The sequence below is a fragment of the Oculina patagonica genome, chromosome 14 (assembly GCF_052425735.1).
Source record: "Oculina patagonica isolate OP01 chromosome 14, crgOcupat, whole genome shotgun sequence".
In the NCBI taxonomy this organism is placed as follows: Eukaryota; Metazoa; Cnidaria; class Anthozoa; order Scleractinia; family Oculinidae; genus Oculina; species Oculina patagonica.
Genome location: NC_135771.1, coordinates 24,633,704 through 24,659,190, shown reverse-complemented (window position 1 = coordinate 24,659,190; position 25,487 = coordinate 24,633,704). Strand labels below are relative to the sequence as shown.

General features: G+C 36.9%; 1 protein-coding gene across 1 annotated transcript in view; it reads left to right on the top strand.

Moving 5' to 3' along the window:
* The window catches only part of LOC144637631 (uncharacterized), a 79,668-nt gene that overhangs the window by 30,589 nt on the left and 23,592 nt on the right, over positions 1–25,487 (top strand). The gene's annotated exons all lie outside the window — the stretch shown is intronic.

Sequence of the window (25,487 nt, the reverse complement as noted above, 5' to 3'; positions counted from 1 at the left end):
CAATTTTTTTTTCTGATAATTCATGGTAAACATTTGGTTTAATCCTCACTGTTTATTGCCAAGTTACATGTGCACAAAGTAACAGATTATTCTGTTATTTGGGTTAAAAGCAAATTGGGGGAAAATCCTGTTGCTACAATTGACACTACAATTTTTAAAGGTATCATAGGCCTACAGTTATTACAGTAATCTATTTCTGGGTATTTGGGAACAGAACTCTGAACTGCATTTTGAATCAATCAATAAATTTGTCAACAAATAAATTTATCAATCAATCAATTAATCAATCATTTTATCGAGCAATTAATTTATCAATCAATTTATCAACCAATCAATCCATTTATCAACAGATTTATCAATCAATCATCAATCAATTTATCAATCAATCAATCATTTTATCAATCAATCTATCAACAAATTAATTATCGACCATTTTATCAATCAATCAATCAATCACTTTATCAGTCAATCAATTTACCAACAAATTTATTATCAATCAAGCAATCAATCAACTTATCAATCAATCAATCATTTGTTTATTTTTCTACAAAGAGCTAAGTCCTGGGCTTAAATTAATTTAAATGTTAATGCTTTGATTCACATGTAGTTGGTAATATCAACAGAGTATTTCACTGGCCGGTGTGTGATGTGTGTGCCATTCATTTGCAAATAAGTGGCTTTAATGTAAAAATTAATCTCTACGCAACAGGGATCTTTAGACGTAACATATTTCCCATTAATTGTCTATATTAAAACAAAAACTGTCTCTTTATTAATGTCAAACTGGGAACATTATTTGCCAAAAGCAAATTTTATATTATTTTTATCATCAGGACTAAAAAACTTTCATACTACTTTTATTGAAGACCATTTGATTTAAATTAAATCCAAAACAATTTAAATGCGAGGGGAAATTTCATCTTTCCAAAGCCACTTATTTGCTAATGAAAACTCAGTTCAACATTTCATACTTCTTACAAGGTTCTTATTGAGCAGTTTTAAATTGTATTCTTATTTTATTCTGGGTCTCTGAACATGATTTGAAACTGAACAACATTAATTTTGGCTAACTTTGATCAAAATTGGCAACATTGACTTTTCTTGACATAATCAAAAATTCAAAAATGACAAAATAGCTTTGCTTTTGGAGATTAACTGCTCAATAGCTAGGATACCTGTATTTACAGAAATATATATTTCTTTTTTTTTTTTTAAGGTAAGCAACTTTGTAGTCTCAATGTTCATCATGCTCTAGGCCTTCTTGTTTTTTTATTTTTTTTTTATTTCCTTTTATGCCAATTCATCTCTCACTGATTTCAACTCAGTTTTCTGGGTGGGGCCATATTCATTTTAATTTGTATATTTTTTACACTAAAAAAATTCAAGATTTTTTTGGGATCACATCATTCAATAGTACGATGGCACTTGAGACTACAATATTTTTTGTTACCTTTAAACACAAAAGACGATTTATAAAAAACACTTTTTCAGCTTCAAAACTATTCCAATTAATTCAATTGTCTGATTAAGATACTTTTTTCAGTACCAATCTCTAGGATTTTGCCAATTCAATTTAATTTCTCTCGTACAAAACGTTATTTTTTATACAAACTTAGATATTTTTTTATTTGTTTTAAACGTCTTTTTTGTTTAAAGGTGCTACACAAGCTCATTAGCACAAAAGTAAGCAATTCTTAATTTAGTTTAAAATGGGCAACATGGTTTATTTTCACATGAAACTACTTAAAGGTCGAGCATTTAAAAGACAACAATTTAGGGGTGTAGAATAGACTGTTTGAGTCTAGTGGGCCTTGCCAAGATAGCCTTGCATACAAGTCTCTCAGTATCGTAGCAAGAAACTAATGAAAAATTTATTTTTGTTAGCATTTCGATGTTTATTTTATGCAATCTTAGCTATTTCTCTTTCGAGAACACAGAAGAAAATTTGCTTGTAATCCTACGCTTCTCCAAGAAGTGTCTTTAAGCAAAGTTAGGTAGGTCTAATTATTATAACTGCAAAGTTAGTATTTTTTAATTACTTTCTAAGTTAGTACAGGAGCATAGGTTTTCAATTAAGTTCGGTAGGTATTTTCTGTTCTTACTGTGCTAATGAGCTTGTCTATTTTTTCTTTGTGGATTTTATATTTTCCACTCAACTTAGTATATTTTAGATTATTTTCAGGAACTGAGATGGCCCACACACCCGCACACATTACAATTGGTCAGATTTTCATCTAGCCGATCAACGTCCCTGCAGGGTTGTGGAAACTCTTGCTCTGAGCTGGGTGTTTCTGATGTTCCTCTGCAATATTCCAACTGAGAAATCCTGGTAAGTTTATCTGATCCGTTCATTTTTGATGGAGGCACTTGGGCACTGTGATGATTTGGTCGTTTGCTCTCAAGTGGAGGAAGCATTATGAGGGGAGGTGAGAGTTTGCTTTTCATGTCTTTTCGGCTTTTCGTAACTACGTCAGAATACCACACCTTTATTTTAATTGGCTTTCAAAGATGTTTGTTTTCAATCAATGTATCTTTAAATCTTCTGTTGTTGAGGACGTAAAACAGTAGTGCTTTGGTGCAGGTCATGGGCGGTGCATTTCCTGGATTTTGGAGTTAGTCTAGAACAAGGGATGTCGCTAATCTGGCTTGACTGGAATTTCACAAGCGACACTAGATTGAGCTGATAGTCATCTGGGATTCTTCTGAACGAGCTGATACCTGTTTAGGGATTTTCTTTCAACGCAAAATTATCGACCAAAATCGGTAACACTTTTCCGAGCTCAAAATAAAAAAAAAATCTTTTATTTAAATTACAATTTATTTCCTTCTCAGATTAACATAAAAATTGGTTAATCTGAAGTCTCCCGCGCATATGTTATGCGAATTGTCACGCAACACTTTTCTCCAAGTGTTGCGTGACGATCCAGCGTGACAGCTGCGAAGGAGGCAACTTTTGGAGAAAAATTTTTAGAAATTTAGCCTCGTTATTAAATATCAATTTCAATTTTCGCTTTTGAATTCGTAATTAAGTAGGCCAATTGTTCATCCGGACTTACAAACTAAACCTCGAAAACGTTATTTTGCGACCAAATCTAAAATATATTTATTTACTAGGCCAATTGTTTATCTTGTCTTCCAAATCTTTAATTCGAAATATTGCTTTTTTGTCGTTTTATTTGGTCAATTGCTCATCTTGATTTGCAAAACAAGTCTCGAAAACTTTTTAGCAACTATTTGAATTTGAATTTCACAAATTAATTTTCCGTGATGTATTCCAAAATAAAAAAAAGTTTTAAATTGATTTTTTGATATTGATTTGTCTTCCAAAACACATTTCTTGATTTATTTCCGGTACTTCTTCGATTTCGTTATCATCCTCGGGAATTAAGCGGCAGTTAATCGGGGCGAAACGATGTAAACCGAGCGTCAAGATCGGCACGAAATATTCTTCGCGCCGATTTTGCCGCTCGGTTTACTTCGCGCCCCGATCAACTGCCCTCGGTTCCCGAGTATGCTTCGTCATTCGATGCTATTCAAAACCAAATTTACAAATTACCATAGCACAAATTTATTTCAAAATTCCGGCGTGGTTGAATTCAAAGGTCATTCGGATCTCGAATATTTAATTAAGATCTCCTTTAAATTCTCTATTCGAAGTTTGCGCGCAAAACATTTTAACTACAAATTCGTGAAAAAATACTTCTATTTTTAACGCGATTATCATCGATCAAAAAATAACTGATATCAAAACGAACTTTACGCGATTTTATGTCGTTCAGACGGACAAAAATCGCCCGTCTGCTTTCGCGTTGTTGTTTTCGCAAGCAATAAAGTTTAAAATTCAATCTAAAAACGAACAGCATATCTTTATAATTCGATTTCTAAAACGCCGAGATTTTAAAACGGAACGACAATTTTATAGGCGAATTGTTTATGTTGACTTCCAAAACAAAATTTAACGAAGAAAACCATTTTCTTTATTTATTTCTAAAACTTGTTTTTGAAATTTTGTCGTCATCCTCGGGAACCAAGCGGCATTTAATCGGAGCGACACGATGTTAACCGAACGGCAAGATCGGCATGAAATAGACTTCGCGCCGATTTTCCCGCTTGGTTAACTTCGTCTTGCCCGACTAACTGCCCTCGGTTCCCGAGTATGCTTCGTCGTTCGATGCTTTTCAAACCAAATTTACATACGACAATAACAAAATTCCATCGTGGTTGCATTTTAAATCCATTTTAATCTTGAATATTTAATTAAGATTTACTCTAAAACTTTTCCGCGTGAAATTTGCGCTCAAAACATTTACCTTCGATTTATTTCGACAAATTCTTCGATTCGCTCTAAAAACCGCAAAATTCGAAAGCTCCTAAACTTGTATCAGCTTTGAAGGGAGAGTTTCAAATGACTTGTGTTCTTTTGGTGAAGTTTGTGGGATGACAGTCGGCAGGAGGTTTGGTCGGGGGGTCAGATTAGTGGTTTTCTGCGTTCGATTCTTTCTTGGCGTCCATGGAAATGTGCTGAACATGGTTTGTGTTTTAGCGCTTCGGTTTTTCCGGTCTTCCAACGGAAATTTCAAGATACATTTGTTGAAAACATACATCTTAAAATTTATAATTTTGACTTTAATTTTATTTGCATTTTAATTGCGGCTCTCAAAACTAATGAATATTCCAAATTCAAATTCATGAGTGTGGTATTATGACGTAGTTGAGTGAAACCGAAGAGGCATGGGGAGCAAACTCTCACCTCCCCTCATTATGCCATCTCCACTTGGGAGCAAACGGCCATATCATTCAAGTGCGTCAAGTGTCGACATCAAAGATGGCGGATCAGATAAACAAACCAGGATTTTAAAGTTGGAATATTAATGAGGAACAGAAGAAACACTTCAGCTCAGAGCAGAGTGAAAACAACCCGACAAGCAGGGACAAGATCGGCTAGATTTTTATTTTTTTTAATACAATAATACGCAAATAAAGAGACAAAGAGGCAGTTTTTGTGTTGTCGTTTTTACCAGCAATCCACCCTAACAAACCAGGTAAACACTTGTGTTCATGACTAAGTCCTGCTATACAGTGTAATCTGTCACGCAACCAGTCCCGCAATCTTCTCGAAAACGGCGTGACAAGTTAAATAAAACATTGAACCGTGTAACACACCGCGCGAAGGTCAAAACCCTTACAAAACAAGACGCTTCAGCGGCTGCAGAAAGAAGAACACAGATCAACTTTCTTCAACCACTGAAGCGAACTGTCTCGTAAGAATTTTGTCTTCTGCACGGCATGTTACACAGCGCAATGTTTCACGTAACACACTTGTCACGCCGCCTTCAAGAATATTGCGAGACTAGTTGCATGAAAGATTACAACGCATAACAGGACTACAAACCAAGTTCTGCTTTTACGAAAACCACTACTAAAATAAACAATGTCTGCCCTTAAACACTCACAATACCTCTACCGTTTTTTTTGGCTGTAGTATTCGCAAGTTACAAACTATACTTTGTTGCTCGAGAAGTCAAAATTTAAATGACCTTTCTACTTATATTCAAATTTTGCGAAGTTAAACCGTAACACAACGCCTGTAGATAAGCGTGACGTAAGACTCTTTGTCTTCACTTGTCACGCTGAATTTAGCTGAATAAAGACAATTGGCAGGCGTAAAAGGCATAGCATCGTAAACTCCAAACAGATTTTGTCATTGTCGTTATTAAGGCCGCTCTAAAACTAGCAGTTGCGAATTGAAGAAGCGAAAATAAAAGCAACGTTAATATGCTGGCCGGCGGCTGAAATAAACCTATGACTCGACGCGTTTTGCGAAATTGCGCTATGAAGCCAATTGACAAAACCTTCGTGACAAATTTCAGCGTGAGAAAAAAATTGCTTGTGCAACAAAAACGCCGCACAAGTAAATAACTAAATTGCGCTTTGGCATCCGATCTGACAATGACGATTCTGTTTGACGTTTAAAAGCTTTCCTCGAAAAAAATATCCCCCCCCCCCCAAAAAAAAATCCCCAAGTCGAGCAACTAAGTACATTTTGTACCTTAGAAATACGATAATAAAATAAAATGAGCTATTAAACACAAAGACGCACTACAAATGAGATTATAAAAAGACCGCTCAAAATAAATTAGAATTTTTACTTTGTTTATAATTTTAAATTTGCAAAGAATTTTTTTTAAATTTTACAATATTACCGAACTCGATTCCAGACAATCTGCAAATATGAATTAGAGAATTAATTTGACCCAAATTAAGATAAGAAATGGCCGTTTTTAAAGCGTCTTTGTGTTTAAGAGTGTTTTCTAACGGGCATAATAAACCCTGTTATAAACCATACAATGGCCCATGTTTTTTGAAAGAGACTTAAAGTAAAACACACCCAAAATGAAGTACGTTTTTTGGATTTTCGAGAGTTCTGTAGAATAAGTGATAATTTTTAGCCAAATTTCAGTAATAACAATTTTAAATGGCACTCTTTAAACACTTATCCCTTCAGCAAAAGTGAGACAAAGTAATGAGAATCTGAAATAAATCAAAACTAAAATCTCTTTTAGCAGCTATTGGACAGTTGACATTTTAAATGAAGAAAGTAAAAGAACTATTTTATAACAAAGTGGAATAAACACTTTCATTTTCTGCATTTATAAATGTTTAATTTTCAAATCCACATTGTCAAAGTAATGAGAATTTGGTACAAATAAAAGCTTAACTTCTTTGATGCAGTTTTGGACACTTGTCATTTTAAAGCTTTGAAATTCTCCTACAGAACTATTAAAATTAATAGCAACGATAATTAATTTAATTAATAAATAATCTTGAAAAGAACTGAGAATTTTGGAGAAATAATTAAATTTCTTTGACGAATTAGAAATTTGACATTTTGGAGTTTGAAAACATGCTCTCCATAAACTAATGAGTGAAATCTCCAATTTTAAAATTTTGCATTTGAATCGATATTATTTTTTAATTATTTCACATTGTCAAAATAATGAGAATTCATAAGCAGGAATAAAGAGTGGTTCTCTTTGATAAATCTGTTTGGCATTCGCCTTTTTACAGCTTTGGAACTCTCCCTTAAAAAATGTTTGACTGGCGTAGTAGAATCACCATTTTTACATTCTGCATTTATCAATATTCAATTAAATTCTTCCACATTTTGCCTCTAAAAGGTAGAAACCCATCAACAGAAAATGTTATCTCCTTTATAATCAACTTCCCAAACACTAGTTAGCTCAAAAATTATTTTCACAAATTTGTGTTTCTTTGGCAAAAACTAATCTTTTTGTAACTCAAGCTGAAGGTATAAGTGTTAAGGAATTTAGGAGTCATAATTATTTGTACACATGGGCCACTGTTTAGTAACTACAAGAACCACAGACATGCATATGGCCAAACAGATGTCAGGTTCAAATTATGCCAAAAACAAATAAGGTCCCTATTATAAGAGGGTTTCTCCCCTTGGCTAAGGACCTTTTTGGACGCATGAAGTCTTTGATTGATTGATTGATTAATTGTCGATTCATTGATTGACTGACTGATTGATTGATTAGTTGATTGATTGGTTGATTGATTGATTGATTGATTGATTGATTGGTTGATTCATTAATTGATTCATTGATTGATTGATTGCTGATTCATTGATTGATTGATTGATTGAATGATTAATTTATTAGTTGAATGAATCACTGATTGATTGATTGATTGATTCATTCATTCATTGACTGATTCATTGGTTGATTGATTCATTCATTCATTCATTCAGCCATTGATTGATTAATTCATCGAATGATTGATTCATTAGTTGATTGATTCATTGATTGATTGACTGATTGATTCATCAGTTGATTGATTCACTAATTGATTGATTCATTGATTGCTTGACTGATTGATTCATCAGTTGATTGATTCACTGATTGATTGATTGATTGATTGATTGATTGATTGATTCATTAGTTGATTCATTCATTGACTGATTCATTGATTGATTGATTCATTCATTCATTTAATAGTTGGTTGATTCATTGATTGATTGATTCATAAGTTGATTAATTGATTCATTGATTGATTCATTCATTGATTCATTCATTGACTGATTCATTGATTGATTGATTGATTCATTCATTCATTCATTAGTTGGTTGATTCATTGATTGATTGATTCATAAGTTGATTGATTGATTGATTGATTGATTGAAGGTCAACAAAGGAAATACACAGAAACAGACATTTTATCCCAAAATTTATGTTTGACCAATTTGTTTAAGCCAATTATGTTTAAAAATAAAATAATTGTACATGTCTGTGGTCTTGTTTGATCTAAAGCAGAACTTGGTTTACGTCATACAATGCAATGATCAAATCCAAACTTTTGTAACCTGGGCAAAATCAGGTTATTTAGTTGGGGGGGGGGGGGTGGCAGTTACATAGGTACCCTGAGCTATTAAGAGGTGCCCAAAGAAAGGAAACCTAAGTTTCATCCTGAATTTTCCCAGATCTTAAAAAAACTGGCAGTTTTCTAAGGGTTCGGTACAGCTGTACCATGCAAGGATGCCCTTGAAGGGACCAGGTTAAGTTTTGATTTGATCAATGCATAAGAACACAAGTGTTTACCTGGCTCCTGGATTGCAATAAATCATCAACTAGAATATATTAATGGTGAGATTATCTTCCTTGTCTTGTCCTGGAGTAGATGGCCTCCACCTGTTTATAAAGAAGAAATAGAACAACTTAGACAAAATTATTCGTGCTTAGCATGTTAACTAAATACATAGTAAATTGGTCCTTAGATCAATGGGAATGACAATTTTCTTGTGAACTTGTGTTCTTGGGCAAAACATGCAACTCTCAGAGTGCCGCTGTCCACCATGGATTGCAGTTCTGGGAAATATCCATACCCCCCCCCCCCCCCCCCGTAAAAGATTATTGAAAATTTTGAGGGGGTGGGGTTTCAAAGGTCAAGATTAATTTTGTCAAGGAAAGTATGAAGCTTAACTGGAACTTTTGGAGGGGCGGGAGGAATCACACAGTAAAACCTTCTGTGAGAGGGGCATGGATATTTTCTGAAACAACACATTAAAACACTAGTTAAGACAATGCTATTATGGGATGGACAAAGGTTTTATCCAAGGGGAATAAGTATAGTAGATGAAACTATTAGGTGGCTTACTACGGTTTTCATGTGAGCAAGTTAATACAGGGCAACAAAATTTTCTTCTTAATTCCTTGTCCATTCGGACAAGTGCAACGTGTATTTTACTTGTCCGACCACAATTACAACTTGTCCAAAAAATCTGACATACTGTACATGTAACAATACCGGATCTGAAAGGTTCTTTTTTTGTTTTAGGAAAAAGCTAATAGCTAAAAAAAAAATTAACAAAGAAACTCCACAATTAGAATAAAAGTTCATCTTTTGAGAAGGTACTGCATTTTGTTTGTTTCTTCCTTATAACAAACCCACTTGAACTCTTTCTGTCAAGCTGGCTGAAATTTTCCGACATGTTCACTTCATAATTATTCTACTTGTCATATTTGTTTTGTTTCTTTTTGGAAGGAACATCTCTGTCAATACTGCCAGGTGTTTCCAGTGTCCTCTTAAAAAAATTCCAATAATTTTGATTGAAACAAAGACATTGTGGATACGCTCCCAGTGTTCTCCCTAGGTATTTTAGGCCAGGCGGACCGCCTAGCTTGATTCACAGGAAAATCATTGCTGCCTGGCTAAAAATTAATGATAAATTACAATGTAACCTTATGTTGAAAACTGGAACTGGGAATTCCTATCCATAAACAAATAAGAAATCACTTAATGAAGTCAATAAAACTGGCTGTTTTTTTTTTTTTTTAAATGAGTTTTCTCGCCATTAATACGATTATAAAAGTAATTAATTACCCTCGCATCAATATGTTCAATCCTGTGATGCATTCATTTTGTTGGTCGGCAGCTATCTTTATCAAAATGTCATAGGTGTCGTATGTGGGATACTAAAGAAATGCCCATGTTCGAGAAAAGAATGGTGAACTCAGTCGACTCAGGTTGCTCGTAACAGAAACAAAAAGCTTCTCAAAGCCTAATGCAAGGTAAATAAGTTCATTTCTTACCCTGGAAAAGAGACAGAAAACGTGGGGGGACAAGTTTCACAAATCAGATTTTGACATTTAAAATTACTGTCAGAATACCCCCTGGCCTTCAAAAAATCCTAGGGAGAACACTGGCTCCACAAATGATAGAAAAAGACCGCCTGACAAGAATATGTGCCTGCAATAATTATGCTGTACACCTGTACTAACATGGAAATTAATGGTGGCACTTAGGGCCTTGTGTAACAAAATCTTGATACTTTTGAATTTCTGTAAAAGCCTTCTTACTTTTTTAGGGCAGTAAAATTATAAAATATGGAAAGAATGATTTATTCTATATCCAAAGTCAAGAAAACAATTTTTTTTCACGTGGTCATCCAATCAGAAATCTGGGATCATTTTTTTCCTTGTCCAAGTGAAAAAGTTACCCCGGTACCCATCTTGGACGTTCAGATACAGTGTGAATACTTGAACCAGGCCATTTGAAAAAATAAATCAATTTTACCAAATAAGTGAATGGCAATATTTTTTCGTAATATTTTTTCACAATGATCGATAATGTAACACAATGCCACTTTGTAAATCACGGTCATCCGATAATAAATACAGATCCTAATTTAGCTTCTTTTGTAGAGTATTTTGCAGACTCTTTACAGGAAAGGTACAGCGGACCTGAACTTGCGTCCTTCAAGATGTTTCAACAACAAAAGCAGACTCAAATCAACTTCTGCTACATGTCACACAATAAATTCAATATGGCAACACAAAATACCAGCCTAGCGCCCGACTTTAGGCTTTAATTATTCCGCAAATCGCCAGAATGGAGTGCCTATCTCTTGGGATTGAGAATAATCTTTCAAATCCTTGAATGTTTTGATATGTTTAATTTTCGAGCCAAACTCCAGTCTACCACCTTAAACAAAACAATGCCCTTGACTAACTTTGGGGTTGTGGTTAAGCTAAGTCCTAGTAATAGCCCTAGCCCTAAACCCCCCCGAATGGAGACAAAATTCAGGACCCAAAAAAATCCCTAAGTCTTCCGACATTACCCAAAAAAATCCCTGAACCAAAAATAACCCCCTAAAAAATCCCTTCTCAGGCTTGTCAAATTACCCCTAAATTGCCAGGAAGTGCAATAAAATAACACAAAGAACGCTCGTTTTGTTTATTCATCGCCAAGGCCGCGCCAAGGCACATTAGTTCGTTTTTAATACCCAAAAAAATCCCCTATCTAAATCAAGATACCCAAAAAAATACTTGCCAAATTTTACAACCCCAAAAAATCCCGGAATAGAAAATTTCAAACCCAAAAAAATCCTTCGATCATCCCCGTCATTAACAAGCTGGAGTACCCCCCCCCTCCCTGGGCCTAATCCTAGCCCTAATCCAGGCCTTAGCCTTAACCCAAACACTAACCCTAACCACTTCCACCTGAAATTTCAAGCTCTTCATCACTGGCATCTTTTAAAAGAAAACTTAAAGCATAATATTATTGATAACTATTAACTCCGTCTTCTATCAAGTCTTGTCATTTACTTCAGTACCTGAACTAGTCATCTGTTTTTCTTGTGAGGGAACCTAAGCTTACAAGCCCCGTGTTTTTTTATTAGGTTCCCTCGCCATTTTGTTTCTAATCTTATATTATATTGTAGTCCTGTATATTAATTATTATCTTGTATATTGATTTTGTCATAATTATATTTTTTGTTTGTGTGGCAAAAATAAAAAAAATAAATAAATAAATAAAAATAAAAAATAACCCAAAACCTTTAAACCTAACCCAGGCCCTAAGCATAGTACCAACCCCAGTCTAAGCCCCACACAGCGGTCAAACGCAAAAATGACGTCACCTCCGGTTTTTGGCGCCTTGAACTTTTCTGAGAATTTGTCTCGAAAGTGTGCAAACTTTTGTAGGAAATTGTTAAAGAAATGGTACAGTGAAAGAACAGTTCAAGCTGGGACACTCAATGGAGATGAATGATCAAATTTCCAAACCATAAGCGGCGTATAAACCTTAACTTTCCAGGGCAGCGTTAACTTTTGGCTTTAAAGCGAAAGTTTTAAAGCGGAAAATTTAAGACTTTGTATGGAGAAGTTTGGCGGGAATTGCACAGTAACTGCGCACGCGCGCTGCGTTTGACCGCTGTGTGTCTAAGCCCTAACCCTAACTCTTACGCAGCTGGTCATAACCCTAACCCCAGCATTAACTTAGAGTTTTTCTTTCCATAGAGCTAACTCTAACCATAACATCGTCTCCTTATCCTAAGTGCTTTAAACTAAACCTGGGCATTTTCATTTCCTGCGTTTTCATTCTTGACTTTACATTTCTATGGCTCTACGTGTTTATTCTAAACCTAACGCTTTTACGGCCCTGCATTTTCATTCTTAACAGTACACTTCTAAGGCTCTACGTTTTTATTCTAAACTTTACACTTCTAAAGCCCTAAGTTTTCAATCTTAACTTTACACTTCTAAGGCTCTACTTTTTCATTCTTAACTTTATGACTTTACACTTCTACGGCCCTACGTTTTCATTCTTACTGTACACTTCCATGGCCCTACGTTTTCATTCTAAACTTTACACTTCTAAAGCCCTAAGTTTTCATTCTAAACTTTACACTTCTAAGGCTCTACGTATTCATTTTAAGCTTTACGCTTTTACAGCTCTACTTTTTCATTCTTAACTTTACACTTCTACGGCCCTACGTTTTCATTCTAGACTTTACACTTCTACGGCTCTACGTTTTCATTCTTAACTTTACACTTCTACGGCTCTATACGTTTTTCATTCTAAACTTGACACTTCTAAAGCCCTAAGTTTTCCTTATAAACTTTACGCATTTACGGCTCTACTTTTTCATTCTTAACTTTACAGTTCCATGGCCCTACGTTTTCATTCTAGACTTTACACTTCTATGGCCCTACGTTTTCATTCTAAACTTTACACTTCTACAGCTCTACGTTTTCATTCTAAACTTTACACGTCTACGGCTTTACGTTTTCATTCTAAACTTTAGTGCATTTCATTCTTAACTCTACACTTCTACGGCCCTACGTTTTAATTCTTAACTTTTCACTGTACACTTCTACGGCCCTACGCCGGTTTTCCTTATAAACTTTACGCTTTTACGGCCCTACGAGTAGTGTCGAGTCGAGTGGAGTCGAGATGGAGTAGAGTAGAATGGTGTAGAGTACAGTAGTATAGAGTAGTGTTGAGTAGAGTAGAGTCGAGAAGAGTAGCGTATAGTAGAGTGGAGTAGAGTCGAGTAGAGGTGGAGTAGAGTAGAGTGGTGTAGAGTACAGTAGTATAACATAGAGTGGAGTAGAGTCAAGTCAAGTCGAGTCCAGCCCAGTCCAGTGGAGGTGGAGTCAAGTCCAGTCGAAATGTGTCGAGTCGAGTCGAGGTGGAGTAGAGTAGTAGTTGAGTCGAGTTGAGGTGGAGTAGAGTAGAGAGGTGTAGAGTACAGTGATCCTACAGTTGTATAGAGTAGAGTAGAGTAGACGTGAAGTAGAGTAGAGTGGTGTAGAGTACAGCAGTATAAAGTATAGAAGAGTAGAGTAGAATAGAGTAGAGCAGTGAAGTTAAGAATGTAGCGGAGAAGATTGTAGCGGAGTTGAGTGGTGGCAATAGATTCTTGTAATTTTCTCTGTAGACTAGTATTCCTATATCCCTTTAATATAGGCTTTGATTGGCCGGTCGAGTTAGTCGAGGCAGAAAAAACTCCACCAAAATATCGTATCCAATTTTGGGACACATTTGGAAATGAACATCTTGCTATTTGGCAAGTCACAAATAAAGATTGTAGTTCTCGTGTTTTGAAGTGAAACATTAATCTTCCCACGCTTTTTATTAGCAATTGAAATTTCTTTGCAGCTGAAAACGGCTAAAAATTTCATAGTTGGGGGTTATGCTCTGAACCCTTCAAATATTCTCACTAACATGAAGTGAATTTCTTTGTATTCTGCACATTGCTTATTTATGATTTATTCATCCTTTAACATGTTTATTTTGCATACTTTTTATATTCACATTGTACTTCTTTTTTTCTAATTGATGTGTCTTGTCTGTTTTTGGAATGTGTCAGTGACCAACAGGATAGCATAATGCTTCACTAAGCACATTTTATTTTGGGTCTTATTATTGTTACATTTTCCCTATTTTAATTTATGTATTTTCTGTAAACAGTGTGTAATAGTGTATGATTTTTGACCAAAATTTGCTTATGTCCGACAAAATCCCAAGTGTCGTCAGACATAATGTCCTGACAATTTTTTAGTCATAAATTGTTTACGGCAACGATGAATAAAAATCTGTCCGACCACAATTATGTTTTGTCCGACCATAATGGTGTTTTAGTAGGACATATGTCCTTTCAGGTGAAAAAGTTATTTTGCAGCCCTGGTGGTAAATAAATTGTGGCACAAAAATAAACCTCACACACATGGAAATGTAGTAAGCCACCATTATTTGGACAGACTTTCAGTATTATTCTAAATAAAAAGATTTGGCCATACCTGAGAAACTGATGTTACTGAGCTCTTTGTTGCAGGCTGAACAGCAAAAATATTTTCAATGATGGAATCTAAAATGGAAGAAAGAAAGAAAATAAGGAGGGAGAAAGGGATTTTGGAATTTTAGTCTAAAATAGTATTACAAAATGTAGCTGAGTATGGTATAAATTATAGGGTTTAGGTTTCAGAGTCGCAACAGTTCTCCCACCCTGCGAGCAGAGCCCCTTCTTTTTCCACTGATATACTTGAGAAGAAGGGGCTCTGCAAGAATCGTGTAAAATCTTTGTTGAGCATGCGCGAGGTTTACGCGATGCTTGCGCGTTTAGCTTACGCGAGGACCACTTAATCTTAGCATGCGCGCGCGGAATGGCGTGTCGGAGCGTACACGACATTGTGAACAAAGTGTTTGTTTTACAAGCTCTTTTCTTCGAAAAGCGTCTTAGTTCCCTCAGTAAAAACATGTCAAGCACCGCTTGAGGTCGTATTAGTGACTTTATTGTAGAGATGTGCTATTTAAACCGTGAAATTTCTTCTTGGTTTGCGAAAAAACGAGATTTTAAATGATCCACAAGCTGCACGCGCGCACAAACGGTAGCAGATGGCGAGAGCAATCGTCAGCTCTAGTGCTTTCGAGAGCGTACTGTGGGCTCCGTCTTGGCCATCAGTTTTTCCAAAAAATAATGCCCGCGCAGCAAAAACCGGTTTAATCCGGACTGACCAGCCCAAACTTTGGGGCTGTGGCGACTTCAAAGAAATGACACGATTCACGCAAAGCCTCTTTCTACTTCCCAAATCTCAACCGTAGGGAAGTTAAAAGAGGCTCTGCTCGCAGGGTGCAGTTCTCCCCAACAACAACAAAAATTCACAGAACCCCCTCCCCTCCCCCCTCACACCACCCTCATTAGACAACATGGCGGCCTCAACGTGTACACATCTCAAACAGTCAAACAGCGCAAAGAATTCTTAGTTACACTGGCAAATACTCAGCAAGGGAAAAAAAGCACTTGAACACAGTTTATTCCATATTAAAATAAATAATTAAAAATATAAAACTGAAGTTTACCTGCACTCAGCTACACTTCGGGCCGGTAGCTGTACTCAGCTGTACTGCCGGAAACTGCGGAAAGGAACGCAGCTCTAGTTCTCCAGCTATTTGTAAAGAAAATAAGCAAACATACAAAACATTATACAAAATGCTCAATAGAAAATGCTTTTTTACAATTCAAGGATGACAACAGAACAAGAAACCATAAATTACAAACCTCTCTAGAGCTTCAGATCACGTCAACATCTTGCATTTCCAACATGGCGGATTTGTAACTAGTGCAAAGAGTGCTGGGAAGTTTCCCGCACCTCGCGCGTGACGCGCGCGAGTTCGTGATTCAAAAAGTGTAGGGCTGCTTCGTGTCCCACTGTTTCTGCAAATACAAACTGGAGGGATACGATACGATAGAAAAGAGCAATCCACCCTGGACTTAACTTAAGTGAAATTCTTGGTAGATATGTGGATATATAGTGGAAAAAAGAGCAAACCACCCTTCACTAGCTTACCGTGAAAATCTGAGTGGAAGATTAAGCGGATACGTGGATATGCAGTAATGCAGTGCAAAAGAACAACTCACCCATTACTTAACGTAAGTGAAAATCTAAGTGGTTACGTGGATACGTAGTACAAAAAAAGGCAACCCAACCTTGACTCAACGTAACCTTGATGGATACCCAGTGCAAAAAAGCAACGCACCCTTGACTTAGTTAACATTCGAAAAGTCAAAAAATTCGGAGTGGATACCAGGAAACGTCGATACACTCCGCAGTGGAAAAGAGCATCGCACCCTAAACTTAACGTAAGTGAAAGTCAGAGTGAATACACAGATATGTAGATACACAGTGGAAAAGAGCAACGCACCCTTAACTTGACGTAAGTGAAAGTCAGAGTGAATACACAGATATGTGGATAAGCAGTGGAAAAGAGCAAGCCATCCTCAACTTACCGTAAATGAAATTCTGATAAGAAACGCGGATAGTACGTGGATACACATGACATTATTTCCACTAACGCGTATTTTTTTACGTATGTTTTACGTGCATGAAAAAAATTAGAGTCAATATATGAAAGGCTTGCGTGAACGTGTACGCAAGTGGTTCATACATTGTCTCCAAATTTTATCATGCACGTAAAAAATTACGCTTCATTGGAAACCAAGTATAAGAGAAGTTCTCAGTGAATTAGCGGATATATGGATACGCTATGCAAGACATTATGGACTTTATAGTTAAAGTTCGAAAACATTTGAGTAGATAAGGGCAAAACGTGGATGTGCAATGGAAGAGAGCAACCCATTCTTGTCTTAACGAAATAAATTATGGGTTATTACACGTATACGTAAAAACGCAGTGCAAAAGAGCAACGCACACTAGACTTAACAAAAGTGAACTCCTAAGTGCATGTCCGGAAAGGTGGTTCTGACTGGATACGCAGTGGAAAGAGTGAAATTCTGACTGGATACGCAGTGGATAGAGTGAAATTCTCACCGGATACGCAGTGAAAAGAGTGAAATTCCGACTGGATACGCAGTGGATAGAGTGAAATTCTGACTGGATACGCAGTGGATAGAGTGAAATTCTGACTGGATACGCAGTGGATAGAGTGAAATTCTGACTGGATACGCAGTGGATAGAGTGAAATTCTGACTGGATACGCAGTGGATAGAGTGAAATTCTGACTGGATACGCAGTGGATAGAGTAAAATTTTGACTGGATACGCAGTGGATAGAGTGAAGTTCTGACCGGATACGCAGTGAAAAGAGTGAAATTCTGACTGGATACGCAGTGGATAGAGTGAAATTTTGACTGGATACGCAGTGGATAGAGTGAAATTCTGACTGGATACGCAGTGGATAGAGTGAAATTCCGACTGGATACGCAGTGGATAGAGTCGAGAAGCTCGGCTTATGAGGCTATAATCACCCCGGTGACCCCGCGCGAGGTGATTATAGCTTTGAAGGCTTGGTTACTTAGCCACGCCACCTTTGACATCCAGGGAAGTAAACATGGCCGCTCTTGCTGAATGAAAATTTCTTTGATTTGAAAGAAACCAGTCCAAGTCCTGGATATTTTAAACATTGGGAATTTTTCAAATTAACTACTAAGATTTTTGGACCGAAAATATTTTCAAGAGATGGTTCTCAAGGCATTAGAAATGATCGTCAACACGACGGTTTTGGCGATCGATGAGAAACTCAGCAAACAAAGGTAACGGACATCTATCTTTCTCTTTGTGTTTGTTTTGTTCCGTTTTATTGCTTTAACTAAATAAATTCTGATTGCAATCGATGATTTAAACTGGTTTACACCGTATGCAAGCGAACACTTATGTTTGCTGTTTTCTTGTTTGCTTGTTTGCTATCGTTATCGTTTGAGAGGGTCTGAATGGGGGGTTCCACATGTCGGTAGTCGGTTAAAAATTCCTTACTTTGTCGGTTGTCGGTTAAAATTTTCGACCTTTGTCGGTTGTCGGTAAATCTCAGTTAATAATTAAAAGTGCAAGTTAATTATTAATATTTGTTATTTAATTTACGCAGTTTTAAGACTTTAAACTTTAGACGAGATGTAAAATTTGTAATAAAACACTTAATAAACCTCGTTAACTCTGCTTTTTTAGGAATATGTTCGTCTAGTACCGATAAAATTACCAAAGCTTTTATTTTAGATGTGAATTTGTTTCCTGTCGATTACAGGGCATCGAAGTTTTTAAGAAAGGTAAATCAGACAAAGTGTGAAACACCTACTCTAGCCCTTGGGTTACGTAATTTTGCTATTTTCGGAAGTTTGTTCTCCAAGAAGTCCACAAACACTTATTACGCTTATTAATCAGCGGCTTTCGTGCCTTTACCGTGGGTTTCTTTTTTTTTGCCAAAATTTTGTCAGCGTTTAATGGCCTTCAATGATTTTACACTTAAAATAAATCAAACTTAAACTTGGTGGGCTTCAATAAAAACCAACATCCGATATCAAAAAACAATTTCTGTAAAATTTAGTTACATAATTCAGCTGCACTTCTTTGTCACAATATCATCCTTTGAAGAAATCTACAAATCATCTCGAACACCCATAAAGACAACTCTCATTATCTTTTACCGTCACATGTCGTCCGTATAACGTCGGACCATGTCGGTTGTCGGTTAGAATTAGTTTGTCGCTAATCGGTAATTTTTTCCTCGTTTTGTCGGTAGTCGGTAATATTTTTCGCCCTAATTGTCGCTAGTCGGTTAACCGCATTCAGACCCTCTCTTGATGATCATCTCTAAAAATTATACTAAAACAATTATTTGCCTCAGGCTCAGTGATAATTGTTGAATAATCCCTTCGCCTTCACCTTCGGCGAATAATTGTTAAGCTTAAATATTCAGCTCCTCACGACGTGTAATATTGAAGGAGATATTAGCTTTCAAAAACTGCACAATTTCTGTCATGCTCGTTTAATATTCATTCCTAATTTTGTTTGTAGCTCGATCAGAAACTGAAACACTTTTGCTAATGAGGCCAGGGGTGTGCCAAAGGACCATAGTTCATGGGGCCGCATGCTCCATGCCCCTAGGGGGGTCGGGGGTATGCCTCCCAGAAAAAAAGTTGAAGCCTCTTAGACGTGATTTTCGTGATTCTGAGCAGCGTTAAACGTCTTTCAAGCTAATAAATCGCTGTTTTTCCTTGGTAGTTGACAAGACTACTGTTACCTCATGATCAACTATTATATTTGAGACAGAACCTCTTAAGCAAACAGTGATTGAAATTTGAAGTTGAACTTATTACGAACTTACACAAAAGAACAGATATGGGTCGTTTTGTTCACCTACAAGCGTGGAAATTTTTAGCCCCTGGCAAAGTGGCCTGGCTAAGGGGGCGGATGTTAACAACATTTCAACTTTTGTCCATAGACTAAAAATTTTATGTAAGCTTACTTGCTTCAAAAAATATGTGCGAAATTACACTGGCTGCTCGCTTAACGTATGTACTTGTGCAAATAGCAACTAGCCTATCGAAAAATTACAACACTTAAAGTATTGCCATGATTGTACTTTTACTTGCATGCTGAAATACCACTGGTACTACAAGCCTAAAGTAATATTACGGCCCACAAGGTAATTGCGAAATGGGAATGACCTATATATACTATAGTTGGCAGACTGGCCCCTAATCCCGGGGGGGGTACTCCCTATAATGGTCTATACGGGGAGGCTCCGCCCGAAAGGGGTACCTTTTTCAGGCTCCAGGTATATAAAAGGGTAGGAATTTCACAAATTTAGGTATATGAAAGGATAGGAAAATCTTCCAAAATGATATTTTAAAAGGCCTTTACATTTAATATTTCGAGCAGACGCAACTTTTGGATGTATCGTCTTAATTTATTAAGCACTACATAACAATGACAAGAAAACATCCCGTTTCAGGTAAATGTGATGTCGTGTAGGTATATGAAAGGGGTGCCTTTTGCAATAAAAGATATACAAAAGGGGTACCTTTTCTATCAAAATGGTATATAAAAGGGTAAAGGGTTGGATCTTCGGGCGGAGCCTCCCCGTACAAAACTTTTTCGAGTACCCTCCCCCCACCCCGAGCCCCTAATACCTCGCTGATGCTTCCCATTAACATGCACTTTTTTCACCTTACCCATTGTCATTGTCCCTATTTTTTTTTTTTTTTTGTGGATCTATTTTTCTTGTGGATCAAGGGGGGTGGCTAGCCACCCAATCCATCCCCCCCTGGATCCGCCCCTGTGAGACAAATATTGTAAACAAAGATTCCCCAATAATTGATGATGAATGCATTTTAAAGGTCTCCTTTCATGACTTTGGCTTGGGTATAAGGGGTAGCAATAGAGACGTATTTAAGATTAATGTTAAATACTGATAAATCAATAATTGTTTCATCAGTTTAGAGTAATAATTGACTCAGTTATTCGATACTTTTGTCCTATTTAGTATGGTTCTCCCTGATCTCGTCAAGCAGTCCGTCCACTGTCCCTTGTTGGCAGTCCATGCCAGTACATCCTACAGACTTCAAAATGTCGTCGCACGATTTTCAGCGTCGCCTTAGCAACAAAAGACACTTTGTAAGTCCTTCCTAAAAAACGGTTAGTGCGGTTCTTTGTGGGTAGGAAAGGATGGATAAATATATAGTAAAAGCTCTAAGTGAACCTTACACGGCTAATTAACGTTCGGCCGAAACACTGAGTCGGACGAATAAAGGCCTACACTGTTTGCGTTTCGGGTGGGGGAGGGGGATTTAGACTTATTGCAACAATTTCCACTGTGTCTTAAAATCGTTCGTTGAACTTTGATGAGACGTTTTGCACATAGTATCTTTCTCTCTTTTCTGAATAATTCTCCTTGCGAGTGCATTTGGGGAGCAAATTTTCATCTCACGAATAAAACGTTCGCCTTTGTCGAATTAAATTGCTCGTTGAGCTTTGATGGACCGTTTTACAAGAAAAATCCACGATCTCCAAATAATTCATTTTGTGAATACGTTTGAGGGGAAAATTTTGATCGAGGTAACAGTTTCACCTATGTTTTATAACTACACGATAGACTTGCTTTGGTGACTTTGATTTTGAGTCAGTTTGTCGCTAGTTATCCGATATTTTGCTCCCATTCTTTGCCAGACTGTTTTAAAAGTATTGTTTTTGTATTGAAAGTATAAAGGAGCTAACTTTTTTGTTATTTTTCACATACTCTGTGTTCAGTAGAGAATTCTAACCAGAAAGGTTAAAGAAAATATCATTATATTTGTCATTTCAATCAAACGTGGCAATGCTGTACGTGCAAGTTTACAGATATTTGAACAATAGCTGTAATGAGTTATTAAATTATTTTATTCACATCCATTTTACTTGCAAGCAATTCACCTACTAGGAAAATTAAGAGAGTATGTCCTTTTCTATAATTCAAACACGATGTTTTGTTTGAAGCGTATTACATTTTAATTAGTACTCAGTTTTAGAACAAATATTAAATCATATCTGCACAATCCATCTATAACTAAGCAAAAATGACAGTTAAAACTTGGTTTATTTGTCTTTCTGTTATATTTTTTACTTTAGCTTGTGCTAAATGAACGCTAGACAAATTTAATTTTCACTTCACATATTTTAAATTTAGATAAGAAAATTGTTTTCGCCTTGGGGTTCGGCATTGATCAAAAGAGACGCCGTCGAATATATCATTGGCACGAAACTCGTTAGAGTTGGGTCAAGGATGCAAAATTTTACCAACCACTTTACACGCAAACCTATTCTACTCTCTAATAATAATTCTTCTTGTGAATGCATTTTTATCTCGTCAGTGTCGCGTCATTGTCGCGTTCACTACCCTTTTTTTAATTTCCTCGTGATCGTGAGAGACATCGGCGCAAAAGCCGAGTTTCCTGTTCTGTCTATGGACACTTTAAAACGCTGTAAACGAACGCAAAGCAATTGCAATTGGGCGCACTACACGTGTATTACGTATTTTTCGTTTGCATGGCCGGTTATACGAAAGCAGTTTTTACTGGTCATCATGATCAGTCTTTTTTTGATCTAGCCTTACCGTAAATGTTCGATTAAGAGCCGCGGCGCTTATTTAATTTTTCCTGTTAAAGGTGCGGCGCTAAAAGCGTAGCGCGCGAGGTCTAAAAATAGAATGCAAATGAATATAACCGCCACGAGGCTCAGAAACATCAGCGTGTTCTGAGAAGTTTTCGTTCCCTCGCGCTTATGTACCTCTAATTCAAAATTAAGAACGCGCGGATTGGTAGCGCGAGCACCAACGAACTTCAGTCTAACTCTGATGAGGGTGAACAGTCGTCACCGAAGATGTAGGTTTCAAAAACAGATCGGCTTTAAAACCGTTTCATTTTATAAATGTCCTATACCGATTGCAATACTGGTTCCAGTATTTTCAGTTATATCATGTTTAATTTGTTTGGAAGCTTTTTTGCGCCTGCAAGTTTAAGAAGCAGTTTTGTGCTGCTAGGCAGAATGGGTGGAATGAGCGAAAGGGAGGATAGGGCGGAATTCATTGACCGCATTTAGTCATCAACAGAGCTATCGTGCGACTAACTTTTAGCTTGTCACGGAAGTTGACTTCAAAGCAAAAATTCGACAAGAAATCTCCAGTGCAGTAAGTCGCGCTTTTAAGTAGATTTCATAACACTATAATGGTTATTAGGCGCTCTTGGTACTTGTTAGATCCGCTTGGGTGCACTTTATGTGCAGTGCGTATTTCGGTTGCATGGCCAGTTATGAGGTTCAAAATGGGGTTTACAGTCAAACGTCAAACGGACGAAAAAGTTTACCGTCAGCCGTCAAAAATGGAAAATTTTTAACATAAACCGACAAAAGCTCGACAAATGAATTATCCAAAATTAGCCGTCAAACGTCTCCGAACTTTCCCATCAAAGCTAGTACAGATACTCATCAAACTGCTAAATGTACAATTAGATTAGATATTGCCAAAAGTACCCTTGCAGACCGTTCTTAAAAATAAATTCTCAGTATTTCTGAGAAAGCCTCTGGAACTAAAGTAGCGTTAACTAAGTGGAACAGAATAGTTTTATGACAAATTGAGCCAATTCCGTCAATAAATTTATTGGTATAAGGCATTTCGAAAAATTGACCGTTAACCGTCAAATTGCCTAAAATTTAACCGTCAACCATCAAAGATACAACCCCATTAAGACCCTCGGTTATACGAACACAGTTTTTGCTGGCCGTCGGTTTAATTCATTTTGATCTAGCCACAATCGTTCGCTAATAGAAAGAATACCCGCAAAATAACGTATGGAAAACAGAAAACGCTTTTTAGCAGGCAAGAAGGTTGGCTTATGGGGAAAGAAAACACAGACAAATTTAAATTTAGGTTAAATTAACAGATCCGAAATAGCCTCATTACAGTTTGAAAAAGCATTAATTGAGTTTTGTCATGGATGTTGCCGGCTGCAAATTTTAGAATTCTTTTTGCAATTGTAGCATGTAAAAAAAGTAAAATTTAGTTTTATAAGCCTCATATAATTAGTATGTATGGTAAAGTAAATTGCTTGTTGGACTTTGATGACACGTTTCGCACAAATTATCTTTCTCCCCTCTCTGAATAATTCATCTTGGGAGTGTGTATGGCCGGGGTACAAAATTATCATCTCGGGAATAGAAATGTTTCCTGTGTATATTGAAATAGCTCTTTGGACTTTGTTGGACCGTTTTGCGAGCAAAATATTTCTCCCCTCTGAATATTTTATTTTAAGATCAGAGGGCGCTTGGAGAACAAAGACCTCTTTAGGATATTCAAATTGCTCGTTGAAATTTAATGGGCCGTTTCCCAAGCAGTATTTTTCCTCTTTTATCCAAATAATTCATCTTTCAAACGCGCTAGAGGAGAAAATTCTTATTGCAACAACAGTTTCACCTATGTTGAATTACTACTAGTTGGACCACCAGGAAAAAAATGTATCTCAAACAGTTTACAAACTTGGTGACCTTGATTTCAGTGTTTCTATCATATTTTTACTTTGCTTTTTACTTTAGCTTGACCAAAAATGAACGCCAGACAAATTAAACGCTCACAAACTTTGTTTGTAACGCACATTTGTAATTTTGATCAAAAAATATTATTTTTTGTTCGCCTTGGGGTTCAGCAACGATCAAAAAGACGCCATTGAATGTCATTAGCACGAAACTTATTCAAGTCGAGTCAAGGACGCAAAATTCGATGTACCGCTTTACAAGCAATCTCCTTCTCCTCTATCAGAATGATCCTCTTGTGAATGCGTTAGGGAAAGAAATTCTCGTCTCTTCACTGTTGCCAATGTGTAAATAATTTAAAGGGAGCTTTTATAGAAAACTTCAACTAGGTACGACCTTTTTGGGAGCGTTACCGGGCCAGCAATAGTGATCGGTTGGAATGGTAGGACTGGAATGAGTGTGCGAATCGGGCGGAAAGGGTGTAACGGGCGGAAAATCATTGACCACATCCATTCTTCCACAAAAAGGAGAACCCATATAGCGAATGTTTAGTCTTTTGTTCAAGTTGGCTTTAAAGCAAAAGATCAACGATAAACCTCCAGTTCAGTAAGTCATGTATGTAACTAGATTTAACTTATAATGGTTAAAAGGGCTTTGTCACGGATTCTAACAGATATTTATATTTGTGTCGTAAAAAAAGGTAAAGTCTGCTTCGAGATTAGTGGCCTATACAGACCGGAGCTTATCCCGGTTTCCGTAGCATTAAGCGACTAGGAATATTGCTACTCCCCCCTGGATGGGATGCTAGTCCATCGCAGGGTTACCCCCCAGCAGTAAATTCGCCGGTACCCATTTATACACCTGGGTGGAGAGAGGCACTGTGAGAGTAAAGTGTCTTGCCCAAGAACACAACGCAGCGCCCCGGCCAGGCCTCAAACCCGGGCCGTTCGACTCGGAGGCGAGCGCGCTAACCATTAGGCCACCGCGCCTCCCTATTTCCGCGCCTCCCTATATTTGTGTCGTAGGAAACCAAAAAATAATGGTCCAATTTTACTAACAATTGCTATTTAAGAGCACTGAAACTGTTAAAAAGCGCGTTTGGCTGCGGATGGCTTGGATGGAAATGGATTGCAATTTAAAAACGTTAGCCAACATTTTCAAGTTGTCCTCGTGCGCCTTAAAAAAAAACGGTATTTAGAGCCGAAGTTTGATTTCTATCCCCAAATAAAGGTTATATCTTCTTTTAAATGTTCAAAGACAATGTTTTTCATGGGTAAAGTTGCCTACCACTTATTTCAGACCAGTTTAGACCAAAAAACTGCGAACTCCCCGTGATATAGTCCCTTTAATAAGCAACAAAGGCGCTGTTTAGGGTATTGTTGATTCCCGCTTA